Source organism: Sorex fumeus, unplaced genomic scaffold, assembly GCF_029834395.1.
Source record: "Sorex fumeus unplaced genomic scaffold, SorFum_2.1 ptg000021l, whole genome shotgun sequence".
In the NCBI taxonomy this organism is placed as follows: Eukaryota; Metazoa; Chordata; class Mammalia; order Eulipotyphla; family Soricidae; genus Sorex; species Sorex fumeus.
Genome location: NW_026606078.1, coordinates 12,685,370 through 12,697,869, shown reverse-complemented (window position 1 = coordinate 12,697,869; position 12,500 = coordinate 12,685,370). Strand labels below are relative to the sequence as shown.

The window sequence follows — 12,500 nt, the reverse complement described above, 5'->3', positions numbered from 1 at the left end:
GGAATCAGGGCCTCTGTGTATGATGGCCTGGACCCCTGTTCAGTCTTCTTTCTCACTGCATAGATGTATCAGGTGTTGGGGTGATAGATAAGACCCTTCAGCCTGATTTATCCTATAAGTCTGATCCAAGAAATAATGCTGGACTCTATCCCATGACCTGCCTCTTTGCAAGTTTCCTCTTCCAGCCTCTGCTGGCTTAGCCAACCACACTTTCTCTCTCTGTACCTTTAGGGACATCAGCCTATTCTGCACCCCGAGCAGTGGCTTCTGTGTTGGTGGTAACTGCATGTACTGGTACCAAAAGAAGCCAGAGACCCTTTTCTGTGGGCCAATGTGGAACTTCTGATCATCTCTGGCTGCAGCCTAAGTACAAGGCTAAGTAAAAGGTAGACACAACTGATACAATTGGGTCTATCATAGGTACACAGAAAGATGAGGAATGATAGGAAAAAGTTTTCCCACTCAGGGATGCTGCCTGGAAATTTAATTTTTAAACCAACTTCTATGTTTATATCTATATATCTGGAAATAGCCATTGTTGGAAGAGTTGTGGTGATAAAAGAATTTTCAACAGCTCCTGGTGGGAGTGTCCTCCAGTTCAGTCTCTGTGGAAACTAATATGTTGATCTATCAAAAATAAGCATAGAACTACCTTATGATATACTGATATAGATACACTCTATGATATACTTCTTGGCATCTATCTGCAAAATACAGAAACATTAATCCCAAAGGAAATATGCACACCAGAGTTTATTGTCACTCTTAATGCAATAGCCAAGGTGAGAAAACAACCCAAATTCCCAACTTTGTGTGAATGGATTAATAAATTATGGTATATATACAAAATGGACTAGTATGCAGTTCAAACAAAGGTCAAAATCATGTAATTTTCAGCCTCCAAAACATATAAAATAGATGAAACTAGAGGATATCATGCTGAGTGACGTCAAAGAGAAGGAGGAAGACAGAGAATGCTCTCTGTCTCATATGTCGAACTTGAAGATGCTCAGCAAAGTAGAAGCAAATGTTTAAAGGCAATATCATGGGATAACAACTGAGTTGGTGGCAATGACATAGGGCTGAAGGAGATGGATGCTATTGTTCCTGGTGTAGAGAGAGAGGTTGATAGTAATGAGTGTGGTATTGGAATTATGCACATGTGAAACTATTATTAACAGCATTGGAAAACAGAGAATCTCAGTAAAAATAAATACATTCAACTAATTCTAAATGCTCCAAAGACATAGTTTTCATTCTACATGATAATTGACATACCTAAAGGCTAGTATCATAAAAAAGAATGGACCTCCCAGTTACAGCCAAAAGGACAATCACCACACAATGGAATGGAAGTGGAAAAACAGGTTTACAAGGAAAACATATTGTGGCACTTTGGTGATTCTAAATAATTCTGAGATGTCAGGTACCAAGACAGGGATCGGGGAGTGGCCACATGTGTTTTCTGAACAGCTTCTTACTCTTGTGTCAAGTGTCCCAGCTTGATCTCAAAGCCCAGTAAATTATGAGAAAGGGTTCATTCCAGGAGTGGACACCCCTCCGGTAGAAAAACCTTAAATCTATTCTGTGGACTAGCCATCCCCAATGTTTATCCGGTTCAGCGGAAGTTTGAGGATGCACCAATGAAGCTGAGTACCTTCAACAAGCTTAACAACTTTTCCTAGAATGCTTTAGGCAGGACACTTCACATGACACTCAGAGATTGATATAGATCGTGCCCTAAGAGCATAATGACCTCCTGAATACGAATTTTTAGAAACTTCAGAATCTGCTCCTTAGATTCCTCTTAGGAGCAGTCGTGGTCAGCTGTCTGTGGACAGCTGATACTTGGGTAAGTGCTGGCACATTGTATGATCTCTGTGGTGATCTTTTTCTCACTCAGCAGGAGGTGCTGTGGGCTTGTTCCTGAGCCTGCTGGGGAATTCAGCTCTGAAACTGTCACTTGGGGCTCTGCACTCCCTGGGGATTAGAAACTGTGACCTCTAGAACCCTGGAGGCTGCCCCAGTTCCAACTCCAACTAGGCTTTCACCAAATGTATGCCCAGGGGCAGATGTGGAAGGGGTGATTTGCATAAGGGACTCCTTTCTGCTCTCCCATCAGGGGACGAAGATAAGAGGGACTTTGTGCAGTTGTCTCCCTTGTGAGCTCCAAATCAGAGTCCAGGGTGTCTCTGCAATGGCTTGTCCTGTCCTCCTTCTCTTCCTGCTAGCTCAGTACTCAGGTGACTGACAGTGGGAACCTGGGGAAATTATAATGTGGGAGACCATGATCTGGGTTGAGGCACTGGGGTGGTGGGAAAATGCTTTGTTTTGAGAACAGGCTGTGGCTAGTAACTGTCTCACCTCTGTGTCTCCATTGCTCCATTCCAGGCTCCTGGGCGCAGACTGCACTGACACAGGAGGTATCAGTGTCAGGGTCTGTGGGCAGACAGTCACCCTCTCCTGCACTGGAAGCAGCAACAATGTCGGTTATTCTAGAACAGACTGGTACCAGCAGTTTCTTGGCGCTGCCCCCAAAATTGTGACATATGGAAATTCTAGACCTACAGGGATTCCAGCTCGGTTCACTGGTTCTTCATCTGGAAGCAAGGCCTCTCTGACCATCTCAGGCGCGCTGTCTGAGGATGAGGCTGATTATTACTGTGCTTCATGGGACAACGGTATCAACATTGTCACAGTGCTTCAGACCCAAGGGAAAATGAGACAAAAACCCAGCCCTGGTCTAAGTGATCCTCCCACCCCATGTTATCCTGTGTCAATCAGGAAACAGATCTGTGAAGACTGTTCTGTCTGAGTGTGACTCTGAGCACAGACCCACTGAACAGGGCCGAAGATGGCTCCTCTTTCACAGTCTGGGTGTGTTTAATAGCTATTTTGAGATGTTACCTTTATTAATCATGTTTAAACACACTTAAAGTGCCCAGTTTAACTGTGCTTCATAAATTGACAGATTCCATAGTCAAAACCAAAATCTAATTTTACTAAATTTTGTATTCAATATGCCAAACACAGTAACAACAAGTCTCAAAACGGAAACGTTACTGGGCCCACTCGAGCAAATCCATCATTCTGGAAAGAAAGTTCAAGCTATCAATGTTTCTTCTCATCCTACCCCACCCTACTCATTCCACAAAATCACTAATCCATGTTCAAATTTTATTCTTTTTTTCCTGTCCTGGATATTTCACAGATAGGATCCAAAAAGACTGCGGTACTTTGCATCTCTTTTATTTTATTTACATTTTTATTTTACAATATTTCTAGGCCCATGCATGATGGATGTGACATGGGATAGTAGTTTACTCCGCTACTGTGTTCACACGGGTTTACAACCTGCAAAAGTTTGAGGGGTGTGACTTCACACCTCCTTAAACCATAGACTGTATACATCTACTACCCCACATCTAGTTTCCATCCATGTCTATCTAATAGCTACTACCACCCTGTTTAACATACCTACGTTTTCCCCTTAGCTAACCCCCAAGCTGTCTCTTCATCTAAAGATTGACTCTCATGTTGTTTTTTCCCTATTTTGGGTTCTAGTGCACATTTGGGCAAATTGATATAGTATTTGTCTTTTCCAGCTGGTAAGTTGAACTTCACGATCACGATCACGATCACGATCATCCTGTTGTTTGTCGATTGCCTCGAACAGGCACCAGTAATGTCTCCTTCTTCCGAGCCCTGAGATTTTAAAAGAGCCATTTCAATGCTCGTTCAGGATTAGGAGAACGAAACCCATCATTGTTACTGGTATTTGGCATATTGAGTACGACGCGGGAAGTTTGCCAGACTCTGCCATGCAGGCAGGATACTTTCGGTAGCCTGCCAGGTTCTCCAAAGGAAAAATAAGATAATAAGATGTCTCAAGGCCGCAAATACGGCCACGCACTTCCGGGAGCTGGGTTTTATAGTCTCTGCATCTTGGCTGTTGATGGGACCAACCTGGCGCTGGCGGCAGCTGGTGGGTGTGATGCCTACCTACTGAAAGATGGGGGGTCTGGGTGGAGAAGGCCCAGTCCCAATCTGAGTAGGCTTGGATACCTCAGCACCGGGACCCGCATGCCTGGGTTCCTCTGCCAGTTCTTTCATGCATGAGGCCCTTCCAGACGTGTGGACTGTGGTCCCAGCATGGCTGTGGCTGGCTCCGGAGGTCCTCAGCTGCTGGAGCTCTTCTCAGGGCTGGGGGTAAGGGAGAGAAACTCAACCCTCCCCACTCCAAGGGGCCCCAGTGAGGACAGCAAGGCGCAGGGACAGGAGACTCTGCGCTGTTCTCCTCTGGGAGCTAGGTTTTATAGTCTCTGCATCTTGGCTGTTGATGGGACCAACCTGGCCATCCCAGAGAGGCAAAAAAGTATAGTTGAAGTGACATCTGCTCTTGTTTGTTCATTGCAGCACCCTTTACAATAGCCAGAATCTGTAAAAAACCTGAGTGCCCAAGAACAGATGACTCGTTAAAGAAACTTTGGTACATCTACACAATGGAGTACTATGTAGCTGTTAGAAAAGACGAAGTCATGAAATTTACATACAAGTGGTACTACATCGGAAGTATCATGATAAATGAAATGAGTCAGAAAGAGAGGGACAGACATAAAAAGATTGCATTCATCTGGGGGACATAAAGTAACAAAATTGGAGATTAATACCCAAGAATAGCCAAGATAAGTACCAGGAGGATTATTCCATGGCTTAGAGGTCAGCTGGACATGCAAGGAGAAAGGGCAGCTTAGATAGAGAGGGGAGTACCAAATAAAGGGTGTTGGGAGGATACTCCCAGGAGGAGAGATGCATGTTGAAAGTAGACTATGGATGAACATGATTGCCACTCAATGTCTCTTTTGCAGACCACAACACCCAAAAGGAGAGAGAGAACAAAAGGGAATGGCCTGCCACAGAGGCAGGGTGGGATGGCGGGGCTGGGGGTGGGAGGGATACTGGGATTCATGGTGGTGGAAAATGGGCACTGGTGGAGGGATGGATATTTGATCATTGTATAATCGAAACCCAAGCACAAAAATGTGTAAGTCTACAACTGTATCTCATGGTGTTTCACTAATAAAATTTTTTTAAATGTTGGTTTACATATGCTATAAAATGAAGTAATATAAAATAAAGCATGCACATAAATAGAAACATAATGAATTCTATAAGCACAACTAAAAAAATCCCACTAGGACAAAAATAGTTAATATAATTCTAAATATTGGGTACGACTTGGGAATACTCGGCATACTTTATCTCCCCCACATCCTTGTACTCTCTAAGGGCCCTGCTTTGAGTACCCACAAATCAACTCTGGTGCTACCATGTGAGCTCTTTCACAGGCCTTGCTTAAGAGACCTATCAATCAATTTCAAAAGAGATAAAAAATCTGCAGGAAAAACTCATTCCCATGCATGGCTGAATAATCCAGGGCACATCAGAGAGGTAAGGTTAGCCCATTGTCTACCCAAACAGAGATCCTGGCACTGCTTGCTCCCAAAATCCAACACTGCTTCCATGCCTCCACCTGGACTGCACCATTTGGGACAGACCTCACAGAGATATTAATCTGCTGAAAATTCGATATGTGGTTTTTGTGACTGAAATCTCCAGGCTTTATTTGCATTGGGATGGGCTATCTCTCCCTACCTCCCTGAACTTCTGGGAAGTCCCAGGAGTCACGTACACACCCCAAAGCTGCCACCCAGTTATAAAAGCTACTCCAGCTTTACCTTCCTGGTAAAGATACTGAACTTCCTGAACAAACCTGATGATCTTTAAGTACCTGTATTGCAGACTATATTGCAGAAAAGGAGAGAGAGAGAGGAAGAAGAAATGTGCCTGCACTAGAGGCAGATGGGGTTGGGGTAGTGACAGGAGGTAAACTGGGGACATTGGTGTGGGAAATGTACACTGGTCAAGGGTGTTGAAACATTACATAACTGAGATCCTATCGTGAAAAGCTTTGTAAATGTGTATGTCATTGTGATTCAATTAAAAAAAATTGAAAAACATTTTGAAATACAAAACAACATTAAGAAATAACAATTTTGTAAATCACAGTGATTAAATACAATAAAGTTTAAAAGAAAAGACTGATGGGAGAGAGAGGAAGATGTACATGTTTAAGAAAAGAATATGGAGAGACACACAAATGAATCTCAGAACCCAGCGGCTTTTGGCAGAAATGTGTCCAGACTTTGCATTAGGCCACTGGAGCAGGGCCACCCCATTGATCATTGTATAATCTTTAAGTACCTGTATTGCAGGAAAGAGGTGTTTTCCCTCCACCTATTCCCCCTGGAAGCTCTGCGCTGCCATCTTCTGGAGCCCATTGGACATTCCAGGTCTGGGCCAGCAGTGACGAGACCCGTGGGACCTTACAGGATAGGACTAGAGCCCATCCTTCTCCTCCCAAGCTCAGCTCAGACAAGACTCTGAGTTGCTCTCCAGGAATGACTCCTTTGGCTACTTGTTAAGCTCCTTAGTGGTCATTATCCCAAAGACACCCAAATGAATCTCAGAACCCAGCGGTTGTTGGCAGAAATATCTCCAGACTTATTAAAATTTTAGAATTCCAAGATCGCATGGCCACTATTGCGGTCTTGTGACTTAATATGCTATTCATAATCAGCAATAGAAAACAAATAGCCTAACATGGCCTTTTTGGCAGGTAGGTTTGTTCGGGAGAAATTCCAAATAATAATGGTGGAACTAGTGTCGAAATATTGAATGTAATCAAAGTAGAGAGAGAGAGTAATGTGGAAATTATCTCCCACACAGGTAAGGGTAAGGGTGGGATGGGGGTATACTGGGCGTTTTGGTGGTGGAAAATGTGCACTGGTGAAGGGATGGGTGTTTGATAATTGTATGACCAAGACTTAAACCTGAAAGCTTTGTAATTGTTCTCACAATGATTCAATAAATAAATATATATATAAAAGAAAAGAATACGGGTTTCTGCAGATTAGATATAGGTGAGCAAAGAAACATTGAGAGAAGCAAGTGAGATATATGTTCAAATAAAAACTTGGGACTGAAGAGCAAGTAGTTTGATAAATTTTTAACGAAAACTCAAAAGTAAAAAATCTTTTAAAATCTAGGGCATGGGTCTATGTAATCAGAGATTTTAGAATTTCTTTGTAAGTTTTTTCAAACAGACCTATATTCTCATTGATTTTCAAGGTATATCTATATACCTACTTAGAGGCATATACCTACAAGATTTCAGAGATCACATCTCATGGATGCACAATGTGTTTAGTAGGAGGCATATCACTGTTAAAAAATGGAGTGTTAAGACAAGTGTTGGGGATGATGGTGGAACATGTTTTGGGAAGATAACACTCTGATGGAGGGGTAGTTTTGGATTGATTTTTAGCTTGACACCCTACTATTATCAATATTGCAAGTTAAAGTTTCTAAATTAAAATTTAAAAATGTTAAATATACTAAAAGAAGAAAAAATAAAAGAGACAAACTCAGCTGGTCCTCAGGGTGAAGCAGAAATCTCAAATATATGCAACAAATCTTCATGAACAGCTCCTTCTCTTTGATGACCCTGATGGAGATAAGAGATACCCGTGTCAGCCCAGCCTCAACTCAGGGTCTCTGAGGGTCTGTGTGCAGAATAACCTGGATTCCCACCTTCTTTGTTTTCCTCTATCATTGCAAATCTCTGACTCTGAGTCTCAAGAAGCTCAAGCCTGGTCTCTGTTAGCACCCATAATTGTCTGTGTTTGCAAGTTCCCTCTCCTGGCCTGTGCTGACTCAGGAGCCTTCATTCTCTGCCTCTCCTGGAACAACAGCCAGAGCTTCACTGCACCCTGAGAAGTGGCTTCAGAGTTGGGGAATCTAGGAGAGTCTGACATCAGCAGAAGTCAGGAAACCCTTCCTGGTATCACATGATCTACTATTCAGACTCAGTCAAGGGCCAGGACTCCGGAGTTCCCAACTGCTTCTCTGGATCCAAAGATGCCTTGGCCAATTCAGGGATTCTGCTCATCTCTTGGCTGTAGCCTGAGGACCAGACAAACTATTACTGTCCTACATATTACAGCCATCCATACCCTCAGAGTGATCCAGACTCATGGATATGGTTAAAAATCTGCCCACTTTTCTGCTCTGCACACAGGGACAACTGTGAGGTCCCCCCCTCACTCCCAGCACTGGTGTGGGCTCACATATCTGCTCAAACTGATCCCCCAAACTCCGTTAGTCCCAGTCCAGAAATTTTAGGGCGTAGCCTTTCCAGTTATTAGAGATCTAGGCACAACACCCATCCTTGAATGATGCTGGTCTGTGCTCCCATAAGTACTCCATCTTTGAGTCCTGACCTGTGAACTCAGGATATTGTCTATTTTGTAGGGTGCATAAAGACCAAATAAAGGCATGCTATGAATTCCCTACAGCCGGTGCCTTGGTTGTTGTCACCACTTACTGAGCCGGTTCTTGAAAATTTGGCCGTTGCTTTGGATTCCCAAGTGCTCAACTCTGAGCTCGCCCCTTACTCTGCAGATGAAAATGCTCAGTGTAACGTCTTCCTATTAATCATCACTAGCTCCCCTGGGGCACCATTCCACCTCAATTTAGCCTAATTGAATAGCAGGAAAGACAGCTCTTAGATTCATGTTGAACTTATAGCCAAGAAAACAACTAAACCTTTACCTAGTTTTCTTCTACAAAGATAGCATAAATGATAGGCAAAGTATTAAAGCATACATGCTCCCTGTGACTAAGTATTCATAATGTTTTTTGGCGCATCATACATCATACATTCTGTACACATAATGTTTGCTTCTGCTGGTGTGAAAGTTCATTGCCCCAGTCTACCTTGGAATTAAATTCAGTGCAGATACCACTCTCTTTCCTTCAATGTACCTCAGTCACCAGTGGAACTCTAAAGACCAATACTGGACCAGGAGTGACACATCTCCTGTGTCCACCAGGAGTGGTGCTGTGTGGTCCTGGCTCCCCAGAGTCTCAGTTGTGAGCTCTCTCCTGGCCTGCAGATGTCTCTCTTTGCTTATTGGGGGAGGAATCCTTTTCCTTGATCTCCTCTCTCTTTACTCAGCTTGAGTCTTGGCCAATTTAAGGAGGAACCTTCAGGGCTTCCAAAAAGGGGAGGGTTTGTATGAAAGCCTCCCACCCTGTACAATAGGAGGCCCTATAACGGGCTCCTGGACAGAGTGTGACTCTGGACAGAGTGTGGCACTAAGTTTGTCACTCTTATTGCAATAGCCAAAGTGTGAAAACAACTCAAATTCTCAAACTTGGATGAATAGATCAAGAAATTGTGGGAAATATACAAAATGGACTACTGTGCAGTTATAACAAAGATCAAAATCAAAATGCAATTGGCAGCCTGAAAAACATAGATGGAACAAGAGGATATTATGGTGAATGAAGTCAAATAGGAGGTAGACACAGAATGCTCTCTGTTCTCATTGTTCTCATTTAAGGTCGAACTTAAAATTATTCAGAAAAGTAGCAGCAAGCTTTCAAAGGCAATATGACAGGAAAACAATAAAATTGGTGGCTATGGCATGGGATTGAAGGGTATGGATGATATTTTTCCTAGGGTAGGGAAAGGGTGATATTTGTGATGAATGTGGTGTTGGAATTATGCGCGTGTGAAACTATTTTTAATAGCATTGTAAAACAGAGAATCTCAATGAAAGTACATATGTCAACTAATACTAAATCTTCCAGTCAAAGACATAGTTCTCATTCTACATGAAAATTGACACACGTAAAGATTAGTATCAGAACAATAATAAGTCTCTCAGTTAATGTCAAAAGAACAAATAGAATGAAAGGGAAGTGAAGGGGGAAAAGTCATACAATATAAACACACTGTGGCTCCTCGGTGAGTCTAACTCATCCTGAGATTCCAGGTATCAACACAGGGCTTGGCCACATGTATCCATGGACAGCTGCTGACACTTTTGTGTCAAGTGTCCCTGCTTGACCTTCAAAGCCCAGTAAATTGTGAGATGGAGTTCATTCCAGGAGAGGGCACCCCTCCAGGAAAGCAAACTTAAATCTATTCTTTCCACCAGCCATCCCAGTGTTCATCAAATTCAGAAGAGGTGCTGCCAAGGAAAGCTGAGTACCTTCCTCAATATCCTTCAGAAATTTTTGGGTATGATACTTCACATGCATTCAGAGGTTGATGTTTATAGATGATGCGCTCTGCAGACAATAACTATCTCGATATGGATATTTGGGAGCTTAAGAATCTGCTCCTAAGATTCAGCTAAGGACAGTTGCATCTGTCTGAGGACAGCTGAACTTGTGAGGGTGCTGGCTCATCCTGTGGTTCTGTGTTTGGTCTACATCTGAATCAACAGGTGGCGCTGTGGTCTTGTCCCTGATGCTGCTGGGGGAACTCAACTGAAACTGTCACCTGGGGCTCTGCACTCCCTGGGGACTAAAAACTGTGACCTCTAGCACCCTGGAGGCTGCCCCAGCTCCACCTCCAACTCAACTCTCACCAAATGTAGAGGGGTTGATTTGCATAAAGCACTCTTTTCTACTCTCTCATCAGGGGACGAAAATAAGAGGGACTTTGTGCAATTGTGTCGCTTGGGAGCTCCAGATCAGAGTCCAGGGTGTCTCTGCAATGGCCTGGCCTCCTGTCCTCCTCCTCTTCCTGCTAGCTCAGTACCCAGGTGACTGGCTGTGGGAACTTGGGGAAGTGACCATGATCAGGGTTGAGGGGCTGTGGTGGTGGAAAAATGCTCTGTTTTGAGAACAGGCTGTGGCTAGTAACTGTCTCACCTCTGTGTCTCCATTGCTCCATTTCAGGCTCCTGGGCGCAGACTGGACTGACACAGGAGGTATCAGTGCCAGGGTCTGTAGGACAGACCGTGACCCACTCCTGCACCGGAACCAACACCAATGTTGGTACCTATAATGCAGGGTGGTACCAGCAGATTCCTGGTGCTCCCCCCAAAACTGTGATGCTTGGAAGTACTCGACCTACAGGGATCCCAGCTCGGTTCACTGGTTCGAAATCTGGAAACAAGGCCTCTCTGACCATCTCAGGCGTGCAGCCTGAGAATGAGGCTGATTATTACTGTTCTACATGGGACTACAGTATCAGCAATAACACATTGCTTCAGACTCAAGGGGAAATGAGACAAAAACCCAACACTGGTCTAAGTGACCACCCACAAAGACCTGTCAAATCAGGAAACAGAGCTGTGGAGACTGTACTGTCTGAGTATAATTCTAAGTACAGACACACTGAACAGGGTCAGCTATGGCTCCTCCTTCTCAGACTGGGTGTGTTTAGTAGCTAATCCTAGATGTAACCTGTTATTAATCATGTATAAACATACTTACAGTGCTCAGTTCAATTGTGTTTCATGAATTGACAGAGTTGCACAGTCAACACCAAAATCTAATTTTATAACATTTTCATCATCCTGGAAAGAAAGTTCAAACCCATTAGTAATTCTTCTCATTCTGCCTCAACCTACTCACACCAAGGAAATCACTAATCCACGTTCAAATCTTATGAATTCTCCTGTTCTGAATATTTCACATAGAAGGGTTCTAAAAATTGTGGTACTTTGCACCTCCATTATTTTATTTACATTTTTATTATACAGTGTTTCTAGGCCCATGCATGATGTGGCATGGGACAGCAGTTTACTCTGCTACTGAGTTCATACTGGTTTACAACCTTTAAAAGTTTCAGGGGTGTGAGGTGTGATTTCATACCTCTTTTCAGTATAGACTGTATCTTCCACCTCACGTTTAGTTTCCATCCATCTCCATCTAATCAGCTACTTCCACCCCATTCCATGTCCTATCGTTTCCCCTTAGCTAAATTAAAACTATCTCAAAATCTAAAGATTTACTCTCCTATTGGTTTCTCTCTCTCTCTCTCTCTCTCTCTCTCTCTCTCTCTCTCTCTCTCTCTTTGTTCTATTGCACATTTGGGCAAATTGATAAAGTATTTGTGTTTTCCAGCTGATAAATTGAACTACGCATAGTAGAAATTCAAGCTCTTTTGCTGAATTATATTCTGCCATGTGAACATAGCACATTTTGTTTATTTGTTCAGCTGAACCTGCTCATTTGGGCTATTTGATAATCTGTTTTCTCTTAAGCAAAGGGCTGCCAAAAACATTGGTTTATTTGTTTTTGTTAGTTTAAATGTAAGTTTTCATCCCAAGGCAAGTCATTTAATAATATTCTAGATGATCGGGGTGGTCAGATGTGTATTTCCAGAAGTTTCACTGGCTACTTGTCTACCTTCAATGTATGAGGTTTCCAATTTCTCCTACCAACAATTGCTAATATCTCTCACTGTTGTTTCACTCCCCCACACCCAGTTTGGAAGAGCTGTCTCCCGTACAGCAATAACCTGCATTATAAAAGAAACTTTGCTTCTATTTATGTGATTGGATCTACGGCTCGAGCAGGCCCAGTAACGTCTCCATTGGAGACTTTGTTGTTACTGTGTTTGGCATATCGAATAC

General features: G+C 43.1%; 1 pseudogene; it reads left to right on the top strand.

The window, feature by feature from the left end:
* The first annotated feature begins 2,197 nt into the window (after positions 1-2,197).
* LOC130022880 (immunoglobulin lambda variable 1-44-like) lies at positions 2,198-2,815 on the top strand (annotated as a pseudogene).
* The last annotated feature ends 9,685 nt before the right edge of the window (positions 2,816-12,500 follow it).